Here is a 9704-nt window from a genome sequence, read left to right as displayed (position 1 = left end):
TCCATTAACTATCCGTAATAGTATAAGCCAGCTAGAAGAACAAGGTGCAATAAATCGTGCAGATATCATGAATCACGTTAAAAAGTTCTATAGTAACTGCATAGATTATTTAGAAGAGTGTATGGTACATTACAAAGATATTGAACATTTTCATTGGGTTGCATTAAAACAAGAACTTAATTGGAATGATGTGCAAAAATCATTTGATCATATTACTCAAAATTTCCCATATAGTAATATTTCCAAAAATGATCTTTTTGATGAGGTATCATTATTAAATATATATATTGATAAGGAAAAGGTTAAATCTTGGGCATCAGCAAAAATCACAATAGAGAACAAATGGTTAGAAATATTTCATCATTTTGAAACAAACCATGTTCCATACAATAATGCACTAAAAATTGTGGAATACGCGCTGTCCTTACCAGGAACTAATGTTGCAACTGAACGCGCTTTTTCTACGGTAAATAAAGTGTGGACATCAGAAAAATCACAATTAAGTGTTGAGACTTTGAAAGCCATTTTATGTGTGAAATATAATTTAACAAATTCTTGTGAAAAATTTCATGACCTTTTAAACAACGACAGCAATCTACTAAAAAAAATTCACTCAAGTATGAAATATGCCAAAGAATAAAATAATACTGTGCATAATTTTGTATATATATTTAATAAATATAAATGTAAATAAATGTATTATATTTGTATATTGTACTTATGTTGAAAGAAAAAAAAATATTACAATACTATTTTTGCGTTTTATGAAAATTTTTGTTGCTCCATATAAAATTTTTAATCAAGACACACACACACACACCGGTCAATGGTGTCCCTCTTTACCAATCTTAAAATCTGGTCACCTTAGCATAGAATAAAGTTAGCATACTTGAAGTGAAATAGGCTTTTGTTATGTTTAGGTTGCATTAGCTAAAATGTGCCAATACCGTCCTTGTTGGTAAGAATTGTTGTCATGTTAGAAGAATGACTAAGGCTGATAGCCTAATCTACTCTGTATTAAATAAATAAAATGGATGGAAGGAAATGAAAGAATACAGAAAAGGTTAGTGAGGCATTTAGTGGCCTATGGATGAGAATGGTGGCAGATTAGTAAGAAAATTGTTTGGAATGTGCATATATATTCATATGTGGCCATAGCAACATAATAAATAGAAATAAAAAGCATGATTGATTTTTACTGTTTTTGATGAAAGTGAGAGGATTAGTGAAGGCTTGGTGCAGCAAGGATTCCACTATCTTACTATTTTATTTTTCTTTATGTACACTGAGAGCATATTCACCAAAGACAAATTCCTTGTGTGTCCAATCACACTTGGCTAATAAACTATTCTATTCTATTTTACTCTACTCTATTCATTTCTATTTCAATTCTAACAAGGAGTTTAGCTTCTCTCTCTTGAAAATGTAAGCTGGCATAAGGCATTATAATGCAAGCTAGCCTTAACTTTCAAACAGTTCATTTAGTGACCAAAGTTACAATGGTATTGAAAAAAGTGTCTAATGACCATTTTCACACTTAGCGACCATTTTCACACTTAGCGACCGTTGCAGCATCCTCATGGTCATGTGATCAAAATTTTGATGTTTGGCAACAGATTCGTATTTATGATGGTTTCAGTGTCCTGGGGTCATGTTTGACAAAATATAACATTTTTCATGAAGCCCCCCCCTCTCAATGGGGTCCCTCTTTACCAATCTGAAAATCTGGTCACCTTAAGCATCTTCCTTATTGTCCAGCGATTCCACTTCTTCCCTTTGAAAATGAAGCCCTGAATGAAACACCATCATTATTCTAAAGGATCCTTTGGGGAGAGTGGATGCCGAGGGCTTGAAAGGGCATCCAGTGTGAGGATTTGGATTTTTGATTTATTGGACATTTATAGGCCGCCCTTTTCCCTGAGGGGACTCAGGGTGGCTTACAATCACAAAGGAAAGGGAGTGTAGGACAGTACAAAAAGAAATGTGAACAAAAGTAAATTAAACAATAAAACTCAACATTCGGGAGGGGCGAAAATAGACTCATCCCCAGGCCTGACGGGCTAGCCAGTTCTTGAGGGCTGTGCGGAAGGCCAGGACGGTGGTGAGGGTACGAATCTCCACGGGGAGATTGTTCCATAGTGTCGGAGCCGCAACAGAGAAGGCTCTCCTCCGGGTAGTCGCCAGTCGGCACTGACTGGCGGATGGAATACGGAGGAGGCCAACTCTATGCGATCTGATGGGACGAAGGGAGGTAATTGGCAGAAGGCGGTCTCTCAAATAGCCAGATCCACTACCATGGAGCGCTTTATAGGTGGTGAGTAGGACCTTGAAGTGCACCCGGAGATCGACAGGTAGCCAGTGCAGCTCGCGGAGGATCGGTGTTATATGGGCGAACCGTGGTGCGCCCATGATCACTCGCGCGGCCGCATTCTGGACTAGCTGAAGTCTCCGGATGCTCTTCAAGGGCAGCCCCATGTAGAGCACATTACAGTATTCCAGCCTGGAGATCACAAGGGCTCGAGTGACTGTTGTGAGGGCCTCCCGATTCAGGTAGGGCCGCAACTGGCGCACCAGGCGAACCTGGGCAAATGCCCCCCTGGTCACAGCTGAGAGATGGTGGTCAAAAGTCAGCTGTGGGTCCAGAAGGACTCCCAAGTTGCGGGCCCTTTCTGAGGGGTGTAAGTTTTGTCCCCCCAGCCTGAGTGATGGTATGTTGGTCAAATTTTTGGGAGGAAAACACAACAGCCACTCGGTCTTGTCTGGGTTGAGTATCAGCTTGTTTGCTCTCATCCAGTCTTTAACGGCCTCGAGACCCCGGTTCATCACGTCTACCGCTTCATTGAGTTGGCACGGGGCGGACAGATACAACTGTGTATCGTCCGCATATTGGTGATATTTTATCCCGGGTCTTCCAAGTAATTCGCCTCAGTGACGGGTGACTTCAAAGACCCCTTGAAGTGTCGTCCCCCCCACCCCGAGACTCCCATCAGAGAAGCCAGAAAGGGGCTCCTGAGTGGGATAATGCAGGGATGGAGGCAGACCTGGGGACCAGAAGGACGCCCAATTGAATATCTGACGCAGAGAAAGGAGAAGCCCAGTCTATCCCTGAAGACCCCAAAGACCCCCAAATGGCTTCCTTCAGAGCCGCGTCTGTCTCTCCGCGCTCTTCCCGACAGAATAGGCTCCTCCCACTCCTGTCGGAACCCTTTTCCCGCTTCTCCATCTTAGGGAATCCCACTGGGAGAGAAAGAGCAAAGGGGTGGAGTCACGCAAGCTCCCACCTCGCTTACCTGTCATCGAAGGAGAGAGTCTCACTCAACTCCCCCCCCCAGCAGCAATAATGGTCCCTCACCCTTACCGTGGTTCCCCCTCCCCGCCCTTCGCTTCCAGGGCTCCCGGCCAATGTCCCTACAAGCAGCAACAACAGGCGGAGCCAATGGAGGCTTCCCACAAGCGCCGCCCCAAGAAACAGGAGGCGGGGCTTGACAGAGATATTTCGGAGTTGGGTTGCCAGGATTCAGTTGCGCCAATGGGAAGCCTCCCTTCTGTTGAGTCATCTGTCTCCGGGCAGAATCTCTGGTGATATCTCCCTACGGAGAAAGCCGAAAGCCTTTGAACACAAAGCGGGGCTACGCCGTTTGTGAGCAGCGCAACTGGGGAGGACGGGACACTTTTCCGTGTCCACTTTGGGGGGGGGGGGACAAAGAAGACATAGGTGGTCCCTGAGCGAAGCAATCTCTCGGTGTGGCAACGACTGCTGAGATGTAGGAATCCCAGGCTACTAGCCTGTTTTTCCCACGACCCCCGTGACACGTGTCTCTAGCCTTCCAGGCTACGATCAACTCTTGCTTTCCAGAGGACTCTCTCTATGATTCTCCCCCTTCTCCTTCACGGGGAGCCCGTTTCTTTGGCCTCTGTAGGAAGTTTGACGTCTGAGAAGCATCAGGCGATGAGGATGTTTTTAACATTTATCTCTGTCTTCCAGCGTAGTGGCTGTTTTTCCCCCCCTCCGCACTCTTCTCACGATCCTTAATTGCATAATTATTACAAATTCCATAAATACTGAAGCTCGATTTTCTTTTCTTTTTTTAAAATGGTAGTTATTAAACTTTCCAACATTTAAAACACAAAACCTAAATTTACACCTATAACAGCCTTTCCATATCGGTGTCAATATCTTTCGTAACGATCCTATTTACAAAAATTCTAACTCTATATCACTATCCTAAATTATGTCCTTACTTAAATTATAATAACATACACACACATCGATATCATATATTTCTTATAAATTTTGCATTCTATATATTATACTTTTTCATCTTATACCTTAAGTTTTACGTTTACTCTCAAGCCAGGAGTACCATCTATTCCCCACAAAATTTAAACCTTTATTGAAAATTTAAAACTTTAAACTACAAATACTTTTAAAAATAGTTAGTTACAATCCTTTTTGACAGTACTAACAATAACCATTTGTTATTAAAATACATTTTTAGACCTTCCTAATTATTCCTATATCCATACCTCTATGTTTCTAAGCTATACCTTTCTTATTCCAAATTTGATAGTACTTGGTTTCTTCCCTCTCCTTCATGTCTATAGGCAGTCTATCCATTTCTGCACATTCATAGATTTTCCTTCTTATAATAGGGTCTGGAGGAGTATCTGTTTCCAATTCTGTGTTAAGATAATTCTACTTGCAGTTAATATATGTAATGTTATGTATTGTAGTTTTTTTCCCCATCAAAAATACCCAGGAGGAACAATTCCGGCCTCAGCTCTATCCTCTGTTCAATTATCTCTTCCAGCCACTTTCTTAGCTTACACTAATATTTCCTAAACTTGGGTTAGAAAGTGCGAAGCTGAAGCTCGATTTTCAATGTCAGAGTCTGCATTCCCATTTCTTGGAGAAATATTGATGTATCTCCTGGGATTTATTTACGCAAAGGTAAAAAATCAAATGCATCGCTCCGGGCAGCCTTTTGTGGGATATTTGGGGGATGGAAAGGGATTGTCCCTTCTGGCTACCTCACCTGCTCCAGAAGAAGAAGAAGGAGCAGATAACTAAGAGGATGAGGCGTCTGTTTGCTGGTGCTTATGCCCCACCATCGGCAAAGGCCTTCGATGACCACCAGATGGCAGCCACGGCCCACAAAACTTGCATCCGCCTTGCTTGGCCAGTCCTCGCAGCCCTCGGCAGGACCAGTAGGGGCAGCAGAGATGCAAAGAAAATCGTTCCTAATGATTTCCCTAGCACTGTGCGGGGCAGAGCAGGCCTCTGCCGGCCTTTAAGGCGAGCGTGGGGCGGGGAGTGAAGTTCTCCGTGAATCTCAACCGCCCCGTCGGCTGGACCCGCGCAGGTCATTGAACGGAGAGGAGAGGTTGGGCAAGAAAGAGAACCCCTTCCCACTGCCGCTTCCGGGATGACTTTGGGCCAGCATCTCCCCACCACCCATCTCGGTCTCTTTCCCACTCCCTCTCTTTTACTTTCTCTCGATCTTTCTCTCCCTCTCTTCCTTTTTCTTCCTCCCTTTCTCTCACTTTCTCACTCTTTTCCTCTCCCTCCCTCCTCTCTTCCTCTCACTCTCTTTCTCTGCCTCCCTCTCTCTTTCCCTCCCTTTCTCTCCCTCTTTTCCTTTCCCTGCCTCCTCTCTTCCTCTCTCTCACTCTCTTTCTCTGCGTCCCTCTCTCTCCCCCTTCCTCTCCTGTTCTTTCTCTTCCTCCTTCTTTCTCTCCCTCCCTTTCTTTCTCTCTCTCCCTTTCTTTCTCTCCCTCTCTCTTTTCCTCTCCCTTCCTTCTCCCTTCCTCTCTCTCACACTCTTTCTCTGTGTCCCTCTCTCTTCCCCCTTCCTCTCCTGCTCTTTCTCTCCCTCCCTCTTTCTCTCCCTCCCATTTTCTCTCCCTCCCTTTCTTTCTCTGTCTCCCTCTTTTCCTCTCCCTTCCTTCTCCCTCTCTCTCACTCTCTTTCTCTGTGTCCCTCTCTCTCCCCCTTCCTCTCCTGCTCTTTCTCTCCCTCCCTCTTTCTCTCCCTCCCATTTTCTCCCCCTCCCTTTCTTTCTCTCTCTCCCTCTTTTCCTCTCCCTCTCTTTCTCTGTGTCCCTCTCTCTCCCCCTCTTCCTCTCTCGCTCTTTCTCTCCCTCCCTTCCCTTTTCTCCCTCCTTCTTTCTCTTGTTCTCTTTCCCTCCCTTCCTCTCTCTCGCTCTTTCTCTCCCCTCCTCTCTCTTGGTCTCTTTTTCCCCCTCCCTCCCTCTCTGTCTGTCTGCCTCTCTCTCTCTGTTTCTTGCTTTTCATGCCCGGGCACTTTCTGCAGCTGCTGGAACTCCGCCCGCGTTTGTCGCGTGACATCGGGGCGTGTAACACAACCCTTGACTTTGTGAAGCCAGTCTACCGGGACAACGTTTGTGCGTTGTGTCCTTTGCTTGCCAAGCGTCCTCGGCAATGAATCCTTTTTCGGATGGCAGTTTCTTCGCGGACACAACACACGCACACACGCGCGCACGCACACACTCGCAAGAGCTACTGCGGGGGGGGGGGAAGCCTGCCAAAGGCCCTCATATACTCCCCCACCCCACCTAGGCTGATCACTGAAATACCTACTGTAGTCCTGGCGGGCGCGCGCGCACACACACACACACACACACGAAGATGGGGCGCTCCTCTCCCGCACCAATGTTGTTCCCCTCAGTGTGTCAGAACCAAGAACGACTGACACAGGAATCTAGGCGACGGGGTAGAAGACAGAGCCTCTGAGCAAGAGCAAAGTGCGTTTCCCTCCCCCTGGGGTCAGTGCCTGGGGTCAAAGACCAAGGATTGCCTTGGTGGGGGGTGTCACCTGGAGTATTCCAACTACGGACTCTTTGGAAAATAAAAGTCGCCGTCAGTGATTGGCTTATTGCCACCTAATCAAGCAGAAGCGGGGTCCAATTTCCCCCAAGAAACCGAGAGTCGCAATCGTCCTTTGCTTTGCAACGCCCCTCCCCACTCTGCAGCCCCTCCCACACTCCGCTGGACCCACGCCAGGGGTTTTCCTCACTTGGATGGGACTTTCCACGAAGAGGCCAATCAAAACTCTGAAAAAGGCTTGGTCACTAGTTGCCAGGCAGGGGAAGTCGTTTTCTCGTCCGATTCCCCACTTAAGCTACGCGGCTGCCTTGAAAGCTTCACCTCTTTGCGGAAGAGATTCGTTTCCCCCGCCCCCCAAGGCTTTATTAAAGTTTATTGTACTATAAAATACAATATAATTAAAGATTTTTGAAAAGAAGATAGAAAGAAGAAAATTAAAAATGCGTTGACCCTTTTCAGTACAGTGAAAATACATTTGACTTTTGAATTATATTTAGTTATTACCGGCCATTTCTAAAACTAAATTTCTAAAACAATTATTCAATCTGAAAACTAAGGCCTATTTTTCCCCTATTTCAAGCCTAAAAAAGAACCGATTTCCCAATAAAAACAGGACCAAGTAAAAATCTTCTGTTTAAAAATCTTTGCGTTGCCGTCCCAGCCAAATCCATTTTCCCCACCCATTTTTTTTCAATTGTGAGGAGAAAAAGGACGTTTCCATTTACACTTATTTAATTTTCTGCACGTCATCATCTACAGGCAGTCCTCGCCTTCATTTAGTGACCATTCAAAGTTACGACGGCACTGAAAAAAAGTGACTTATGTGACGTCCCATTTTTCGCACTTACAACCATTGCCACATTCCCCACGTTCATGTGACTTATATTCAGATGCTTGACAATTGACTCACAATTATGACGGTTGCAATGTCCTGGGGCCATGTGATTTTTGCAACCTTCTGACATGCAAACGCACTGGGGAAAGCCAGATTCACTTAACAGCCGTCGTGTTACTCATTTAACGACTGCAGTGATTCTGTTAAATGTGACCAGAAAAGGCAAAAAAATGTGGCAAAACCCACTTAAAAGAGTTTCCCGCTCAGCAACATACAGTTTGAGCTCAGTTGTCGTTGTATGCTGAGGACTACCTGTATAATAGCAAACGTTGCCTCCAGAAGTTGTTAATGCTCCAACACTGGAAGTTTTCAAGAAGATATTGGACAACTATTTTTCTGAAGTCGTGTAGGGTTTCCTGCCTGAGCAGGAGGTTGGACTAGAAGATCTCCAAGGTCCCTTCCAACTCTGCCATTCTATTCTATTCTATTCTATTGTTAAAATCATTATTTTTTCCCAAAGTCCTTCACCAACATGCCCCAAAAGGAAAATGTTTACTTCCAATTTTATATTCCTTTTTAAACATCCACAGAATGGATTCTTCTGCCATCATGAAATCCATGGGTTTCTGGCTCCTTTGGCCCTCCCTCCCTCCCCCCACCCCACCCCCACCCCCCAAAAACCCTACAAACCACAATCAACATCGCTTCCCTTTCCAAAAGCACAAAAGGGACAGGAACAGACAGGCACAGTTGAGTAATATCTTTATTCGAAAGAAGAAGCATTAGCCAGCCTGGAAGCATTCCTATTCTGCAGTGGTTGCAAAAAATAATTATTATTAAGGAGCTGATTTTGCAGGACATAATTTTTTTAGGGGGGGGGGGAGGATGTGATTGTGCAGAAGAGAACACTAGTGGAGAAAAAAACCCTTACTAATTCTCCAGCAAGCGCAAGCTAAATCACTGTCCAGGGTCCTGAAAAAGGGATAGGGGCCTCTCCCATTGTCTACGCAAACAGGCTTTCACATTCTATTCATCATGAGCAAGCAAAGTGTAATTGTACTTTCAGGGAGTTTGCCTGGGATGGCAGCTTTCACAGCTGAGGCAGGCAGAGGTTGCCCGGAGACAGACCAAGATGTGTGTGTGTGTGTGTGTCATTGAAGAGCGATGCTAAGTGATTGTCCGCATTCCCTTCCCCAAGGACAAAGCCCCAAACCATGGAGCTGATCAGAAAGGGTGGGGAGAGGTGGGGGAGGATGAGTAACAGAGAGGGTTCCCCTTTTAGCTAGCCATGGTTCGGGGGGGGGGGTGGACCAGGTGCCCCCTTAAAACTGGCCTTCTCTACCACTAGGGGCTTTTCGACAAAGGTCCTGCGTTTTCTCTCAATAAAGGATAATATTTTGTACCTCAGGGTTGACATGAGGGGTTCTTGATGCTCTCTGAGCTTCCTACATCTTTCCCTGAAAATAAGACAGGGTCTTATTTTCTTTTGATGCCCAAAATAAGGCTCTTGGCCTGATTTTCGGGAAGGCCTTGTTATTTCTGAGGTGCAGGAGTTGGCGAGTGTAGTTACCTCATGGCTGCTGCTGTGTTGCAATATTTTCGGGGTGGGCTTATTTTGAAAGCCCGATTGGGCTTATTATTTAGGGGGGGTATTTGGGGGGGGAAACAGGGCAGGTAACTGCATCAGTGCTGACTGTGTTACCTAGGTCAGGTCAGGAAACATCTACAAGAAGACAGCCAAGCTCCCTTCTAGCACTGATAATATTAGCTAGTTGGTTCATCGAAAGGTCTGCATGGAAGCAACCACGCTCAGAGAGCACCAAGGACTCTCCCACGCCTCCCCTCCCCCAAGCTCTCTCACTCCAACCCCCCCCCTCCTACATTTCCCTCTAGACCCAATGCTTGGAAGACAAGGGATCGCAGGATCTACTGGGAATGTTGCACTTCTGGGATCTCCAACAAAGGCAGTGGGGAAAAAATGTTGGCAGTGGGGCAGAGAGTGTCCCCCCACCCCGCTTTCTGG

This window comes from Thamnophis elegans, chromosome 2 (assembly GCF_009769535.1).
Source record: "Thamnophis elegans isolate rThaEle1 chromosome 2, rThaEle1.pri, whole genome shotgun sequence".
Taxonomy (NCBI): Eukaryota; Metazoa; Chordata; class Lepidosauria; order Squamata; family Colubridae; genus Thamnophis; species Thamnophis elegans.
This window is presented reverse-complemented; position numbering follows the sequence as displayed.